The sequence below is a fragment of the Temnothorax americanus genome, unplaced genomic scaffold (assembly GCF_048541705.1).
Source record: "Temnothorax americanus isolate GAGA-0224 unplaced genomic scaffold, ASM4854170v1 Scaffold142, whole genome shotgun sequence".
Lineage (NCBI taxonomy): Eukaryota > Metazoa > Arthropoda > Insecta > Hymenoptera > Formicidae > Temnothorax > Temnothorax americanus.
This window is the reverse complement of record NW_027509278.1, coordinates 163,631-180,132: the sequence shown is the minus strand read 5'-3', so window position 1 is coordinate 180,132 and position 16,502 is coordinate 163,631. Positions and strand designations below refer to the sequence as shown.

Sequence of the window (16,502 nt, the reverse complement as noted above, 5' to 3'; positions counted from 1 at the left end):
TGATATTATATATTTGACTTTTAATTGACAAAATTATCAGTCGAACGCATTAAAATAAATATAATAATTTTATTAAGATTTATATCGAGAAAACTTTTTGTCCCGCGTAAACCGGGTGAAGGCAACTGATCATTGAAAGTAATTTCACGTTCCAAACGGTTCGAGTGAGCGTGTCAAGGGGGCCTATTACGTATCTTTTCACGAGGTGAAAATGCGAAAAGTGAACAGATTTACTAGATATCGACCAATAAAACGAATGGCGTGCCTGAATTGATATAAGGTTCTTGCACCACAATTACAACACAATCCTACGTACACTGACCGTGACAACAATGTAATTTGAATTACAGATAGTTGTTATGCGAACCAGCATAACATCGCATAGATAAAGTGAAATTGGTAAACAATTTTCTTATAAAAACGTTTGATTATACCTTAATATTAAGTATTGTTAATACTAAATAAAAGACACGTATCTTGTCAAAAAAGAATTGTAATTTATATTTACAGAAATAAAAGATTTACACGTTGATATACTTATACTAATATTTTGATTATATGTTAAATGTTAAAAAATACAACAATTAACAATAATGATAAAAAATATTTCTAAATTTATTACGTAAGTATATATTATTATTTCTGTATTACAATAAAAATATTCTAATAAATAATGATTTATACAGCATTGTATTAGTTATTTATTGCTTTAGACGTATACATAAAAGAATATTGTAACACATCTCTTAAATCTATATAAAATAATTATGCAACTCAAATACAACACTGCATAAATCATTCGATTATTTAAACAATACATACTAAATGACGTGTCTACTTTTGCCGTAATTACGCAAGATGAACTAAATTCTTATGCGCTCTAGCTGCCTTGTATTTAAATGAAGAAACGCTGCACTGAACTTAGCAAACACTTAATATCACAAATCAAACACACTGTTTAGCCACGCGTTTTCAATTTGCAGGCATTTTCCATTTCACTGATGAATTATTTATTCCACGTTCCAACTGTGTTTCCACGTTTGCAAACGCTCGCAAAGCAATCAACCGTGCCGATTTCACGTCGTAAAAGAAACGTAAAGCACGTTTGAGAAGTCTGCGATGGCATCGCAGTTTTCTTCGACGTATACCTATCCGTCGCGTCGTCGAGCATCATGCCGACGCATCGTGTTGCTAATGACGAGATTTATCTACCGCGTTTATGCTCCTAGGACAGAAAAGATTGCAGATTTCCTGGATAGACTTTGAGTCCCATTATTGCCGCGTATTATAAAAGACTCTTACATAAGAGGACGACTCCTTTATTGTTTTTCTGTACGCATCCTCCGTTACGTTTTACCGATATAATTTTACTCAAGGTTATTCAAGGTTATCTAAGTTATTTTAAAGAATAATACGCATTTATATATTCATATTCAAGAAACACCTGTTCCTGCCATTAAGGAATAGACAGAAATTGGTAATCAATTGGAATAAATCTAATATATTGTTTAATTCCTGCACTCGCTGAACGGCATGTCTTTTTCTTATAAGATGGAATAATATTTTAATGAAAATAACTTGATGAAAATGATGAAAATGACAATAGATAAATCGATATCAGAAAGCATTAACTTCCTAGACAGGGGGAACATAAAACGTCTTATGTCGATTTTGGACATGCGTGCTAAGTTTTAACATGAGACAGGATCTTGGATAGTTCAATGATCTACGTATATTTTTCAATAATTACGCTACAGATTCATACACACAATTCCAACGACACCGAGGTTCTATCGCAAGATTGTTATATGTTTGTCAACGTAAACTGGAAAACGAGTCCTAAGTTTTTCGCGTCGTATACGCCGGTAAAACCGATCAATATTGTGGACTTTGTTTTCGCCTGAAACCGAACGCTAAACTCACACGATAGGTATCTCTCGGACTCGTGGTCGAACTCGTGTTTACTCTTCTATCCCACGACACTTCGTACCATCGAACGCCGATCGGAAAACAGGATCACCATCGGCAACGAAGGCGCTCCGCTCCGCTCCGCTCGATGGTTCGCGCGCAACTGCCAAGGAACAGGGCGCGATACAGCTTTGTCGCTTCCTCTCTTGGTCATCCAGGTTTCCTGATCGTCGCCGCGATCACTGTATCGGCCACTACGTACGATGTCCTTCCACCTGCCCAGACAGATCACGTGCTGTCTTTCGAATCGCGGGATACCGTACGAGCGGTGTCCGGTTCGTCGCGAACGACGATCGTAACGATCGATATCCAGGAGAAGGCATGTCTCTTTCTCTTTCAAGCATGCATGAACTCCGAATAGTCCGAATTAACCCGAATTCGCTATGTCCCGGCGAGTTCATTGTACCATTGGCTTCGTCCTCGTGAATCCTGCATCCTGCGATCGAATTCGAAGTCTATCTTTCCTAATACTAATTATATTTCATTAGACGCTATTTTATATTTCTTTAAAAAAAAGAGCGTTTTTTATTGTCATTAATTGTTTAATGTTTATGTTTACTAATTGTTTAATGTATATTGTTTATTAATTATTTAATGTTTATTAATTATTTTATAAATGTCTAAGAAGCTCCATTGGTTCTCACATCATGGCTTATTCTACAGGAATCGTACACGTAATCATTTTTATTTTTTAAATAAAGAAGAAGTAATTTTTACGTTGCAAATACATAAAATTCCTAATTTATTATCTATGCAAAAATTTCTAATAAAAAACGCAACAGAAACAGGATTTACTAATTTTAATGGATGAGTAGAAATTACATACATACATGTTTATATATGATAGCAATGACCTTCTTGTGTGCCTCAGAAAATCGTTAAATAAATTACAATATTTTCCACGTATAAGCGTGTGTGCGCGTTTGATGTATTTACGGACGATTATGTTCCAAGAATTACGCGTACATCGCAGTCCAATATTCCCAAAAGAACTATCATTGTTCTTGATTATTTACATATTTTAACTAAATGAATTTCTACTTATAGAATATCAATAATAATTCAGATATGTATCAAAAAGCTTGCTGAACCGTTGAATGCGCACGTATAGAGTGCGCGATGTCAGCAATGATTAATCAATCATCGAATAAAGAAAGAAGAATGATAAGGCAAAAAGTATGTTGTTTACCTTGAAAAAGGTAATCTTATTTCAATAGTAATTTGAAATTATCCAGTAGCCGTTTACTACAAAATCACAAAAAGGATTTACGCTGTGTTAACATGATAATTGGTGTACGTGTAATCATTAATTATCAACGCACATAATGTAAAGTGTTAGTAATATAGTTTGTACAAGCTGCCTTCGGCAAAATATTTAATGTAAAATCCAGTTTATTCTACCGCAGTATTTTTAATTAATTAATTTTGAGCATAATATTTCTTTGTAATTTCACATAATTTCACATTGAGAATTTTATTCCATATTGAAATAATTATATTAAAATGTTATACATAAAAGTATCATTGTTATTCATTTTTATTTTGTCCGGAATCACTATTTACGATTTCATAATTTGTACAATGCAATGCACTCTTAATTGGATTTCAAAAATATATTTTACTTCTAATAAGAACTAATTCCTCATCATTTTATTGAAACTTGCATCCTATCAAACTTGTTATCATTTACTAGAAATTTGAACTTTTTCGAGTTTCGAGGTACATATTGAACTTTCTTCATAGTTGTGTAATTTATTTTATTTCTAGTAAGTGTAATTTGTAAATACAGCTGTAAATAAAAATTATCAGTGACAGAGAAGCTACCGAAATAAGTCCAGGGACATCAACGTTTCTTCAGTTTATGCAAACATTACGTTGTGCGATATCCGACAAATCTTTCATTTATGAACATAAGCGCGATATGAAGTACAAATTCAAGAAATATCCACATCGTGTGACATATCCACACGTGAACTCGCATGTGTTCTCTAACGTAACTTCTCCCAACTTTGAAAAATTCGAAACTTTTATTACACGCAAGCAAAGGAGATTACAAAATTTTATCTACAAATTTGATCAGCAAATCTCTTAATTGTTATTTTATTCAAGTAAACGTTATAAGTACAGGATAAGTACAGGAAAATTATAAGAAAAGTTAAAGACAACAAAACGATGAAAAGAAAACTCGCGGAATTTGAAACGTTAGTATTGAAATAGGCTAATAATATCTATAAAATCATTTTATATGAGAAACCGTAAAGAATCTAAAGATTCATGTTGTAAAATGGATTCCAAGAAAGATGATTTAAATCCAATTATACATTCTATACTTTCAAATAATATAATTAACAACTAAAAGATTTAAATCTTCTGTATCTAATCAACGCAGCAACATCTATTACAGAAAAAACTGCTTCTATTTTACAAAACATTCAGGAAAAACATTTCATAAGAAATATAGCATATCAAAAATTTGCATTTTATTTGCATTTCAGTCGTTTCTCGTAATGAGTGCGTAATTACGTACCATAAATAATAAACAGAAAGATTTATTTAATCTGCACATATTTACATTGTCAGTAGTAATTCTAAATAATCTGCAGAGTGATCTCCTCCGCAGAAATCGTAGATTCCACTAACATCTGTAAAAACACGTATAAAGACCGGAGCATCTGTGTAAACGAAGAAGTAGTGTAATTATTTAGTCACAGTGTTATAAATCATCCGTTATAGAAATGAAAATCGTTTTGTCATCAGGCAATTAAGTTTAGTCTTATTTAAGCGACGTCGCGAATTACACGTCGCAGAGAAGCGGGAAACGTAGCCCTTTAATCCGTCAATCAAAAATCGATAAGTTAAGATATCGGGATATCGGCCCAGTAAGTATCTAATAATCCTATAAATTACCAGAAACAGATGATTGAGTTAGGCAAACGGGCGTCCCTAATTGATTAAAGTCATCCGCCAGCGACGTTGGCGACGGCTCGTAACGGCGCGATTTGTCACACACGAGTCCCGACGCGTTATTGAATCTTGCCATGTACCAACGCGCGCTGACGATATAAGTGCGAAAGTGAATTAACCCAGAACTCCACTTTCACAATCGTGCCGTACCTCCGGACGCAGAGCTGCGAACTTGGGTCAAGATGCGTCTCACACGCATCAAATGCAACGAACACAGAATCTAGCTTCACGTATTTACGTTTATCTTATTTAGCAAAATTGGTTTAACGAATCTCTTTTACGCACGTTTACTTCATCGAAAGATAACTAGCTTGATTCTCAATTTTGCAGCATACTTATCTTTGTTAGTTAGTCGAATGGTCAAATATATTCTATTGCAATTGGCGCTTATACATGCAAGTTATCCTATTGCAATAAACGTATTCTATTCATTCTCTCTAACAGGATATAACAAAATCATTATTATTATGAGGGGTATATCGCGCTTGAAATCATGAAAGAAAGACACGCGAGTCGCCTGGTATTGGCCGCTATGCACAATATCATTTTTCATTCGCGTCGTTTTGGTGACGTTTCTTATCGCGGCGCCGCGTAAATCGAGGCGAGCTAGCTTCGCCATTCCATTAGAGCGGCAAAGACTGCTCTTATCAGCCTGGCGTGTTTCGACGATCGAATTCCCGAGAGGTTGGCACATCAAATTTCTTTTTCCTCGCGAAACTCTCGAGATCCGAATATACGGGTGAATCGAAAATCCCGAAGCACGAAGGTAATCCTACACCGTGAACGGGACGAAGACACGGTCCATCTGCCATCGTGACGCAGGCTTGGGTTACTCTTCATTGTGGTGTGCCCTTACGGAACAAGACACCGACTGTATCCATCATTGTAATCGAGCGTGCCGCAACGTATGCGAAACCTGTGTATAGACCCTCCTTCAGCAAGCCCGAAATTTTCTTAAGGTTTCTTCCGCCCGGATGCGCTTCCTTCGCATTTCCTTCGCGGCCTTACGTGATATAGGATATTCGGTAATAAATATGCCGATATTCGGAAGTTGCAATAATGTTCTTCTCTAAAAATGTGGGTGGTTTTTGATAGAAATAAATTTTGACGAGATGATGCTGCGCGTCAGAGATACACTCTTGGAAAATGTTTGTATTTTTGTGAAAAAATCTGCTGGTTAAAGTTTTTGTGTAAAATAATCAGCACATACATGTGTAGATTTAAGATTTAACATACGTCTGCTATGTTAATAGAACTTAACAAACATAAAATGTAAAATTATTAAATTAATGTAAAAACTATGTTAAAGTAACACAATTTGAACGTATTTATTAAAAGTGTTAAAATTTACAGAAAAAGTGTGTTGATTTTACTCTATAACAGAAGTGGGGATAATTCAACATAAGAATCAACATAAAAGTTATGTTAATTGTACACACAATGAACTTAAAATTACGATCAAAATTATATTTCTTTTCTGTTGAAATATTAACATAGTATCGGTGTTACCATTTAACACATCCATATTATGTTAAATTAACACAAAAATTTGAACAAACCGTGATTTGGGACGTGTGATTTATGTTATATTTAACACAATTTTCCAACTATGTATAAAATCTTACTGTTTATATGTAAAGACTAATCTTAGTCTCCGCTTTAATGAAATATTGATTTGAGGCACAGTTATAAAGATTTTATAATGCAAAAAAAGTATGAAAAATTAGAAAAAACTCAGTCAAAATTATTTCTATTTCTAACGGAGTATGTCTTCTAGAAGACAGTACCATATTCGAAATCCGGGCATAAGACGTCAAAAATACGCATTAAACATTTTAAAAGCGTTTTTCTCCGTTGCTTATTTTCTTCTCGTTTTACATAAATAAACGAAAAAAAGCTGTTTGATTTTTCTTCTCAAGAACTTGAATTTGCACAGACTTTTTAGAGGTTCAGTCAAATTATACATATATTTTGAACATGCTCAATTTTTTTCAAGTCGATTTGAGCCTCTGTATGAGTTATTGCTGCAAAACGGAAACACTTTTTAAAAAATCCTTTTCAATCAGCCTCTTCTATTTTCAACTAAAAAAATTGTTTTGTTATAGTTTATGATTCTAATAAACATTGTGTTAAAAAACAAGTCTTGGTTTTAATTCATTTCTTTGCTTTGTAATAAATTTTCCCCCCCCCAAAAAGCTTCATTTTCGACAAATCTGATTGTCTAGCCCCCTTAAAGACATCTTAAAAATGTCTTATGTCCCGATTTTAGATGCGTGCTGTCTAGGCTTATTCGCCAAATGTGTTTGTTACCGAATATTCTGCCTCTTTTTAATGCTTTGTACGTCACATTTTATCCATTAAAGCATGACTACAATGACTATACGTCACCATCCTGACCATCCGTCCTAAACTCAAGAGCCACTAATTGCAATTTAACATTACTGAGCCTGAAAACGAAACAGGAAATACAGGTCCATTTTTCTATAAGGCACAAAAATTATCATGGTGTGTATGACATTTCGATATTTCGTGACGAAATCATAAAACTGATGTGAGGAAGGTCAGTTATTTATCGCAATGACAGATCACTTTATACTGAACTACTATACTCGTTTAGATAAACGCGCGTCGAACTGACAACTCAAGGAGGAGTAACGAGATGTTTTCTTCTGAACAACTCGCTATGCACATTACAAATACGTGCCTTCTTATATTCAATATGTACAATAATAAATTAGATTAAATAATAATTGATTCTTGTGTATATATTATTATGTGAAAACGATATCTCGCATCGTCCGAGTATTATTTGTTAAAACGTGTCGAGTTCAACGTCGCGGATGAAGCTGCTAAACCGGATGATATCACAATGCGGTTTAAACGAGATTCCCTTGCGATACCGTAGTTTAATGGATAACCACCGCAGATCATGTCGCCAAGATCCGTTTAAAATATATACGTGAATGAATTAATGCAGACATTCGCGTTTGAAGAAGTCGCAAAATCTAATAAAAAATGTCGATCCGGAGTAAACATCCAACCGTCGGCGCTGAACACGTAATACGCATACTTGCCCATTGACTGAATGCATCACCCGGTGCATTCACCCTATATCTATTCTGCCATTATCCACTTGGATCCCGCCGCCTACCCCCGCGGTTCTACACTTCCGCCCGTCGTGTATACTCGTAAAATAAATCGTATAATCGGATAACGAGAGCTGCCTCTTTGCAGCTCGGGCGAATAACTCGCGATAACTCGATCTCGGCGCGAGTCGTCTTGCCCGAGCCAACGTACCTACACATATATCGACTACCTATATCAATAACGCGTCGGAATTGCGCCGTCTGTTGCGATGCAATCATCTCGATATTCATGCTGAGCAACGATGCTGCGAATTGTATAATAACTGTATTCAAGAAAAAGGGAACAAAGATTACAATTTGCTCGGCAACAGCTCTTCGTATTAATTAACTGGATTGAAGAGTAAGCAACTTTTTTCACATTTAGATTTTTGTGATTAATCTTCAATATTAATATTCTGTTTCAATAAAAGTTTTGATAATATAAAGAACAAAATTTTGTTTTATTTATATTATTATTATATATATTTGTTTACGCCATTGAAGATTTGACTCCGGAAAATCTCTAGGTTTTTAATTACCTGAAATTATAAATATTTTATTATTTTTGTTAATGAAAATTGTTGATTTTTTAATTCAAGTTTTACATATGATCAAATTAGTCACAAGTACCGTAAATCTAAGACATTATATGAATCATATAATGTCTTGAATTTACGGTCATCATAGTTTATGATACGCCATATATGTATTAGATATATCTAAATTCTTACTGATCGCAGCTAACTGGAACCGTTACTTGCCATTTTCTTAATCTCGATCTGATCATTCCAACGACATTTACATCATCATTGATCCCCGGCGTTATCAGGGAATGCGCGCCCAAAGAGAAAATGAGTATTTCGACCCGTTATCAATACTCGACGATTACGTCGGTCATTGACACTGGAATCCGTTACTTGCAGTCGTGCGCTGGATGCCAAAATCCTGCTCGCTTGTTGTGCATAAGCCAAGTAATTCGAAGAAACTAACGCGAAATATAACGAACGTTAAAATTGACGTAGACTAATGAAAAAACCTCCAGGATCATGTGCGCAAAAATATAACTACCGTCGTCTTCATTTTTAACATCCCAGATAGCACCATGTCCAAAATCGGGACATAAGACGTCTTAAAGATGTCTTGTGTCCCGATTTTGGACATAAGATATTTGGGATGTTTTGCCTTTATTTTTAAATAAAACCGCGCGTTCCCGCAGATCCGTCTCCAGATCTTAGCGCGCCGCGATTTTTTAGCTGCGTGTATTGTGCACAACGCGTATGTGTGTGTTCGTGGTATCTCTGCGGTAAACATTATAGTTTTCCATTATTGTCGACGGGTACGCGCCACGCGCGCCAGAGAGAGTACTTCGTCATTCTAGATTCTATCCGCCGGCGAGCCAATACCGCGTTTAACGTCTGACCCGCATTCCGTCAAGCAGCCTGAAATTTCGCTCTGTCCGCGCGTCTTCGTCCCCGTCTTTTCTTCCGCATCGCTCCCCCCTCCCCTGCTACGCAGCAGCCGGTTCGCGCGTCTCTCGCGTCTCCGCTCCTCTCTCGCTGCGACCGTTCGGCAGAATATCTTTGCGCGTTTGCTGCGGTTAGCGCAATGAAAAATATTGTTATTCTGCAGCCAAAGACGTATGCCTGAGCATACGTGACGAATCTCGCGATGCGCATGATGCCCATGCTGAATCTTTTCCTGTGCTCGCAAAGCGTAGAGACGTCTTAAGACATTATTGTCTCGCATCATATCGTAAGACGTCTTAAAAATGTCTTTAAGACGTCTTATATCTCGATTTTAAACATGCCTGCTGTCTAGGCATGGTGATACCTTAATAGAACGCGGGCACAGACTGATGACTCCGGTTAGAATTTATTGCCTAAAGAAATACCCGCGACATATCACGAATCGTGACGCGTTGCAACTTGCATGCCATCTGCATTTTTGTGCGCGATTTATCTAAGTCAAAAGTTACATACGATAAAAATTATGCTTACTTGCTACATTTACTACATTTTTACATTTCGAATTTCCTCTCTGTGCATTAATTATAATAAATATATAATTAATGCATATCAATTTTCAACGCTTTTAACATCGATGTAACTATTGATGAAAAGTAATACGAATAAGGAAAAAGTTTTCGGATTTTTAGAAAATATATCGATACGACATATTAACGAGAATGAATTCTATTGATAATTCAACGTAAATTTAATAACGCGGAATAAAAAGCTATTTTATGAAAAACAAAAATGGTAGAACAAAGCTGAAGGAAATTTTGAAGCGCGTTAATCTATACTATTATATAAAATCCTTACGGGTGGTGTATGTTTAAACGTTAATAACTTAAAAATCATTGGACCGAATTTTTACAACAAGTATATAAAATAGGGGTAGAATTTTCTGGAATGTGCTATAAGGTGTGTATTTTTTTGTAACCGATTTTCTGGAAACCGATTTTTTTAATTTTTCTAATTTTTACGGGTAAAAGAATTAAAAAAATCGGTGTCCAGAAAATAGATAACAAAAAACTATACATCCTATAGCACTCCCCGGAAAATTCTATCCCTATTTTATATGGTTTTAATACAAATTCGGTCCAATAGTTTTTTTAAGTTAAAAACTATATTGGACCAAATTTTTTGCCACAAGTATATGAAATAGGAGTAGAATTTTCCGGAGAGTGCTATAGAGTGTTTTGACTTACGGGTGGTGTATGTTTGAACGTTAATAACTTAAAAATTATTGGACCGAATTTGTATTACAACCATATAAAATAGGGGTAAAATTGTCCGGGGAGTGCCACTATGTGTATAGTTTTTTGTTACTGATTTTCTGGAAACCGGTTTTTCTAATTTTTCTAATTTTTTGGGAAATAATTCGCCGAATCTCAAAAAATTGTAGATCAAATAACAGGAGTAGAATTTTCCAGGGAGTGCTATAAAGTGTATAATTTTTCATTACCAATCTTTTTGGAAACCGGTACAAAAATTTTTTCAAATTTTTGGGAATTTATTGACCGAATCTTAAAGAATTGTATATGAAGTAAGGATAAAATTTTACGGGGAGCACCATGATGTGTATAGTTTTTGTTACCGATCTTTCTGGAAACCGATTTTTTTTAATGTTTCCAATTTTTCGGGAAATTGATTGAATCTCAAAGAATTGTATATGAAGTAGGGGTAGAATTTGCCGGGGAGTGCTATAAAGTGTACTATTTTTTGTTACCGATCTTTTTGGAAACCGGTTCCGAATGACCGAATCTCAAAAAATTGTACATAAAGTAGGGGTTGAATTTTCCGGAAAGTGCTATAAAGTATATAATTTTTCGTTACCGATCTTTTTGGAAACTGGTATCAAAAGTTTGACGAATTTTTCGGGAAATAATTAATCGAATTTTAAAGAATTGTATATAAAACAGAAGTAGAATTTTCCAGGAAGTGCTATAAACTGTATAGTTTTTCGTTACCGATTTTTTTGGGAACCGGTATCTTTTTGGAAATCGGTTACAAAATATTTCCAATTTTTTAGTAAACAATTGAGTAAGAGGAAGAGGGAGAGGGTGAGGGAGAGGGAAAAGAAGAGGGAGAGAGAGAGGGAGAGGAAGAGGAAGAGGGAGAGGGAGAGGGAGAGGGAGAGGGAGAGGGAGAGGGAAAGAGGGAGAGAGAGAGAGAGAGAGAGAGAGAGAGAGAGAGAGAGAGAGAGAGAGAGAGAGAGAGAGAGACTATTTGCGTGTCTTATTACATATGTCCTCCGGGGCGAAGCCCGGGTAACCAGCTAGTATTAAATAAAATTAAATAAAATTATTAAATTTTTCTTTCTGTGTTTGTTATTAATATATTTTTATCTTGAATTTATTGAAATTGATCTCTGTAAATATCAGATAAATCGCTATTTAAAATTTTCAAAAAAAAAAAATAAAAAAATAATAGAACATTAAAATGTTGTAGTAATGTAATGGAATGCGTTCTCACGTTTTAAATTAAAGTCTTATTTTGTAATGCAATTACGCTTTATTCCGCATGTACTTGAGCTGGCGCCAGAAAGAAGAATCTGATAAGAACGTCGTTACATGGCGCCGCTTAATGAAACGTTATCAGGATTAAACTCCAGTTGCACCGTAATACATCCCGTTGATTTATGCCATGTTAAATATAACTAAAAAACAACAATGTAATTGCACTCGAATGTGTGTACGTACGCGGATAATTATCAACAATAAACTCGACGTTTGTCCATCAAACGTTAAGACGTTAAATATTTTGATTATACAAGTCGCACGTTGTGACTGTCACTTCGTAACACTTTAACGCAATAGCGCGTCATGATGTTACGCAATATCATTACGAAATTAGCACATCCTACACAGTTATTTCTCAAAGTCTTGTGTCTTAAGCATGTTAAAAGTCTATTTTTAAACCGTTTGTTTTCTGTCCTAAAACTTCAACGAGACCACATTTGCTCGGCAGTAGATCTGTTTTTCCTGTGTGTGTGTGTGCGTGTGCGTGTGCGTGTGCGTGTGCGTGTGCGTGTGCGTGTGCGTGTGCGTGTGCGTGTGCGTGTGCGTGTGCGTGTGCGTGTGCGTGTGCGTGTGCGTGTGCGTGTGCGTGTGCGTGTGCGTGTGCGTGTGCGTGTGCGTGTGCGTGTGCGTGTGCGTGTGCGTGTGCGTGTGCGTGTGCGTGTGCGTGTGCGTGTGCGTGTGCGTGTGCGTGTGCGTGTGCGTGTGCGTGTGCGTGTGCGTGTGCGTGTGTGTGTGTGTGTGTGTGTGTGTGTGTGTGTGTGTGTGTGTGTGTGTGTGTGTGTGTGTGTGTGTGTGTGGTAAGAAGAATTATTGTGTTTGAGCGTTTATAGAAATACATTTTTTTCTGATTATGAGATCATTAATCATACAAAATCATACAAATCATACAAAATATTATTTTATTTTACAAACACGAATAATTTTTATTTTCTAATCGACCATCTCTGGTAACAAGCATAACTCATTCGGGTAAAATTCCTGTTTAGGGGAGACACCTCCAGCGACCTTGCTCTTCACATATATTATAAAGATCATCCTCCTGAGTAATTTTTAGATTAAAAGATTTTAGCCGTCGTTTGTTATTTATTAAAAAATTGTTAACGAAAAAAGTTTAAAAAATATAAGTTTGAAAAACATAAATGATTAATATGTAGGTATGTAAATGACATCTTAATGATGTCTTTGAAACGTCTTATGTCCCGATTTTGGACATTGTGCTGTCTGGAATCCGCCTCTTTCCTGCACCCTAAAAGAACCAAACTCAACCTATATTATTATGACAGTACGTTTTTAGTTTAGAGCTTCGCCTCCCCCTCCACCCGCCCAAAAATATACTTGCAAATTTTTTATAACAACGTTTATCATTGTACGGTTTACGTATATCGCCGCTCGTGCGCGTTAGCGCATGCACTTGGCGCGAGACTATCGTGTCTATCGTATATAAATATCTTTTTAAATGTATAGAAAATTGCGTTCTATTCATTAAATTTATTTCAGGGCGGCAGTGTGGTCTAGTGGTATATAGAGCGCCAGACTCGTAATCTGAAGAACCAGGTTCGAGTCCACTAGAGCCATGTAAACATGGAAAGTTTTTTCCGAAAAGCTGCGCCCCCCGTGCAAGATAGGCTCTTGTGCAAAGCAAACTGGGCTCCGTCTTTCGGAAAGAGACGTTAAGCCGTTGGTCTAAAGGGTTAAGTGAGAGGAGAAGGGTAGTATTGGATGAGAATTAAATAATGGGTTGGGAACGTCCCTATACAAAACGCCTTACAACCTTAAGGGGAGTTAGTCCAGTCAAATTAGACAAAAAAAAGGCTTTTGCTCGGAAGTGAAGCGGTATCAATGAAACCTTTTTAGGGTTGTTGGGAGAATGTAGAAGAGCTTATTTCTGAGTTGTCGGGTTAATCGGACCAATGGGTTTTTAAGGGGGGAAGGGGGAATGAAAAATTTCGTTTTTTTGCAATAACTCGGCGAATTTTGACCGTACATGATTTACTAACTCTTCATTTTGTAGTTCTTTTCAAGCCCTACAATTCATTTCCGGAAGACCCTAACTTAAAATCAATATTTGTCGAGTTCTAGCCGGTGAAAGTGGGAAAAAATGTATTTTGTCGCGGTTTCTTGCGTTTAAATTTTATTTAATATTATGAAATAATACACTTTTATTGTGAAATAAAAGACATGAAAAAGATAATGAAAAAAGCTATCAATAAAACGAGATAAACGCAAAAAACCGCGACAAAATACATTTTTTCCCACTTTCACCGGCTATAGAACTCGACAAATATTGATTTCAAGTTAGGGTCTTCAGGAAATGAATTGTAGGGCTTTAAAAGAGCTACAAAATGAGGGGTTAGTAAATCATGTACGGTCAAAATTCGCCGAGTTTTTGCAAAAAAACGAAATTTTTCATTCCCCCTCCGCCCCTTAAAAACCCATCGGTCCGATTAACCCGACAACACCGAGCAACGGCTAAAACTTTTTGAACTATTTTGAAGATTACTCAGAAGGGTGACCCGTAATATATGTGAAAGACAAGATCATTGAAGATCCTTCTTTAATAGAGTTTTACCTTTATTCGAAATAATAATATTAGGTGTTTGGGTTACATTAAAAATTATTGTGTTTACAGCATTTATAGAAATAGATTTTATTTTTAACCGATTTGAAAAAGAAAGAAGGTTTTTTTTCAATTCGGCGAGTATGTACGTAGGTATGTCCACGATTTTCTCTGACACTACTGGACGGATTTAGATGCGCTTTTCACTGTCCTATAGAGCAATCCTTCAGGTAGGTTTTAGTACATAAAATATTGTGTTAGAACATCAGAGTGCTAAGCAGTAAGGAAATATACGATAATAATTACAAGTTACTAATGAATTATTATTTTTTAATCGATTTCATTATTCATATTTATTGAATAAAGCACTAAAAAAATATGAAATATATATATAAAAAAATGTTTTAAAAATATAGAATAAAAAAAATCTTTTTAAATAGAACCGACTTTAAAATTTTTTTTTTAATTTAAAAAATAAAAAAGCTCTAAAAAACAAGAAATAATACTTTTTTTGGAATCAGCGCCAAATTAATAATACTTTTAAGAATTTCTCTCAATTTATTTAAATCGGCGCCAAATTAATAATACTTTTAACCTTCTAGTGCCCACAGTTGCAATATAGTGCAATATTACTTCATGCAACCACGAGACCGAAAATCATCCGAGGAACGTGCTCGAGAAACAAGGTTAGACTTATTTTTTCGTAAATACGTGTTGATCCCTTTAGTTAAAGAGTAAATAAATATAAAAAATGATTGCGGGAGTTATTTTAATCTTTGGCTGTAGAATGGCAAGGTCAACGTTGCACTATAACATAATTTAAACTACTATAACACAATTTTCACCCTTTGGGCTCCAAATCTTTTTCTACCGGTTTTTTTCACCTTCAAATAATAAAATAAGCCAAATATATGAGTTTCAGAATTTTATGACAGCAAAATCAAAATGCGGGCGTTACGGGGTTAAAAATTCCTTTCAATTTTTTGGAGTCGGCGCTAAATTTATTTAGTAATTATTAATTTGGCGCTGACTCCAAAATATTGAAAAAAAATTTTTAAAGTATTATTTCATACTTTTTAGAGTTTTTTAATTTTTTTATAATAAATGCTATCATTGGTCATACAATGACCTTTGTGTTTTACAAATACAAGAATGCGTTTATTTTTTAACATCTCTGACAACGAGTACAACTCATCTCAAACATCAAAGACTTGATATATTTATAATTATCGATATTACATAATTTTTTTTCATTGATTGTAATAGCTTACGAATTAGCATAATCGATATTACACGAGTTATCTATATTGGGTAAAACTGAAGGAGAGCTCCCTCCTCACCGATTTCGATGAAATTAGGCTTAATCGATTCGTTTTTGCACTAAACGAATGAATCTGGCAGAAAAAAGCCCCGCTCGGCCCCGCGACGCGAGATATATTGCGATAAATATGAGCGTGACATTTAAATCGTATCTGCAATTAGCATATAAAACTTTTAACCTGCACTGGTTAAATTGAATTAGAAAAATGTCGAGTTAGTCACGCGATATTATCTTGAAACTCGATTCTGCTAAACGAAATGACAAAACAATATATATATTGGTCACTCAATCGACATTGTTGGTCGTACACACGGGGCGTGTTTGTCGTCGTATCGCTGGCACAAATTATCTCGAAATTATGTCCTCGCTTCTCGTGGATAAAAGCGATTCAAGCCCCGGTAATAACTTTCTCTTTTATCGACGATTATATATTCATGCGCTCGCGCGTCTACACGCGCGAGGAACACCGCAATTGCATTTAAAATTTTAAAAGCAAGGTTAACTATTTTAATGTATTCGCAAAAACTCGTTAAAGCGATAACG

General features: G+C 35.4%; 1 protein-coding gene across 2 annotated transcripts in view; it reads right to left on the bottom strand.

Moving 5' to 3' along the window:
* Positions 1–16,502, bottom strand: part of Superdeath (Suppressor of ER stress-induced death) — a 49,497-nt gene that overhangs the window by 11,238 nt on the left and 21,757 nt on the right. The window contains exon 1 of one of the 2 annotated variants that reach the window (XM_077401435.1): positions 1,924–2,065. The exons of the other annotated variant lie outside the window; for it this stretch is intronic. The gene's annotated coding sequence lies outside the window, so the exon portion shown is untranslated. Of the gene's footprint in view, positions 1–1,923; positions 2,066–16,502 lie in introns of those variants that run through there. 2 annotated transcript variants of the gene reach the window in all.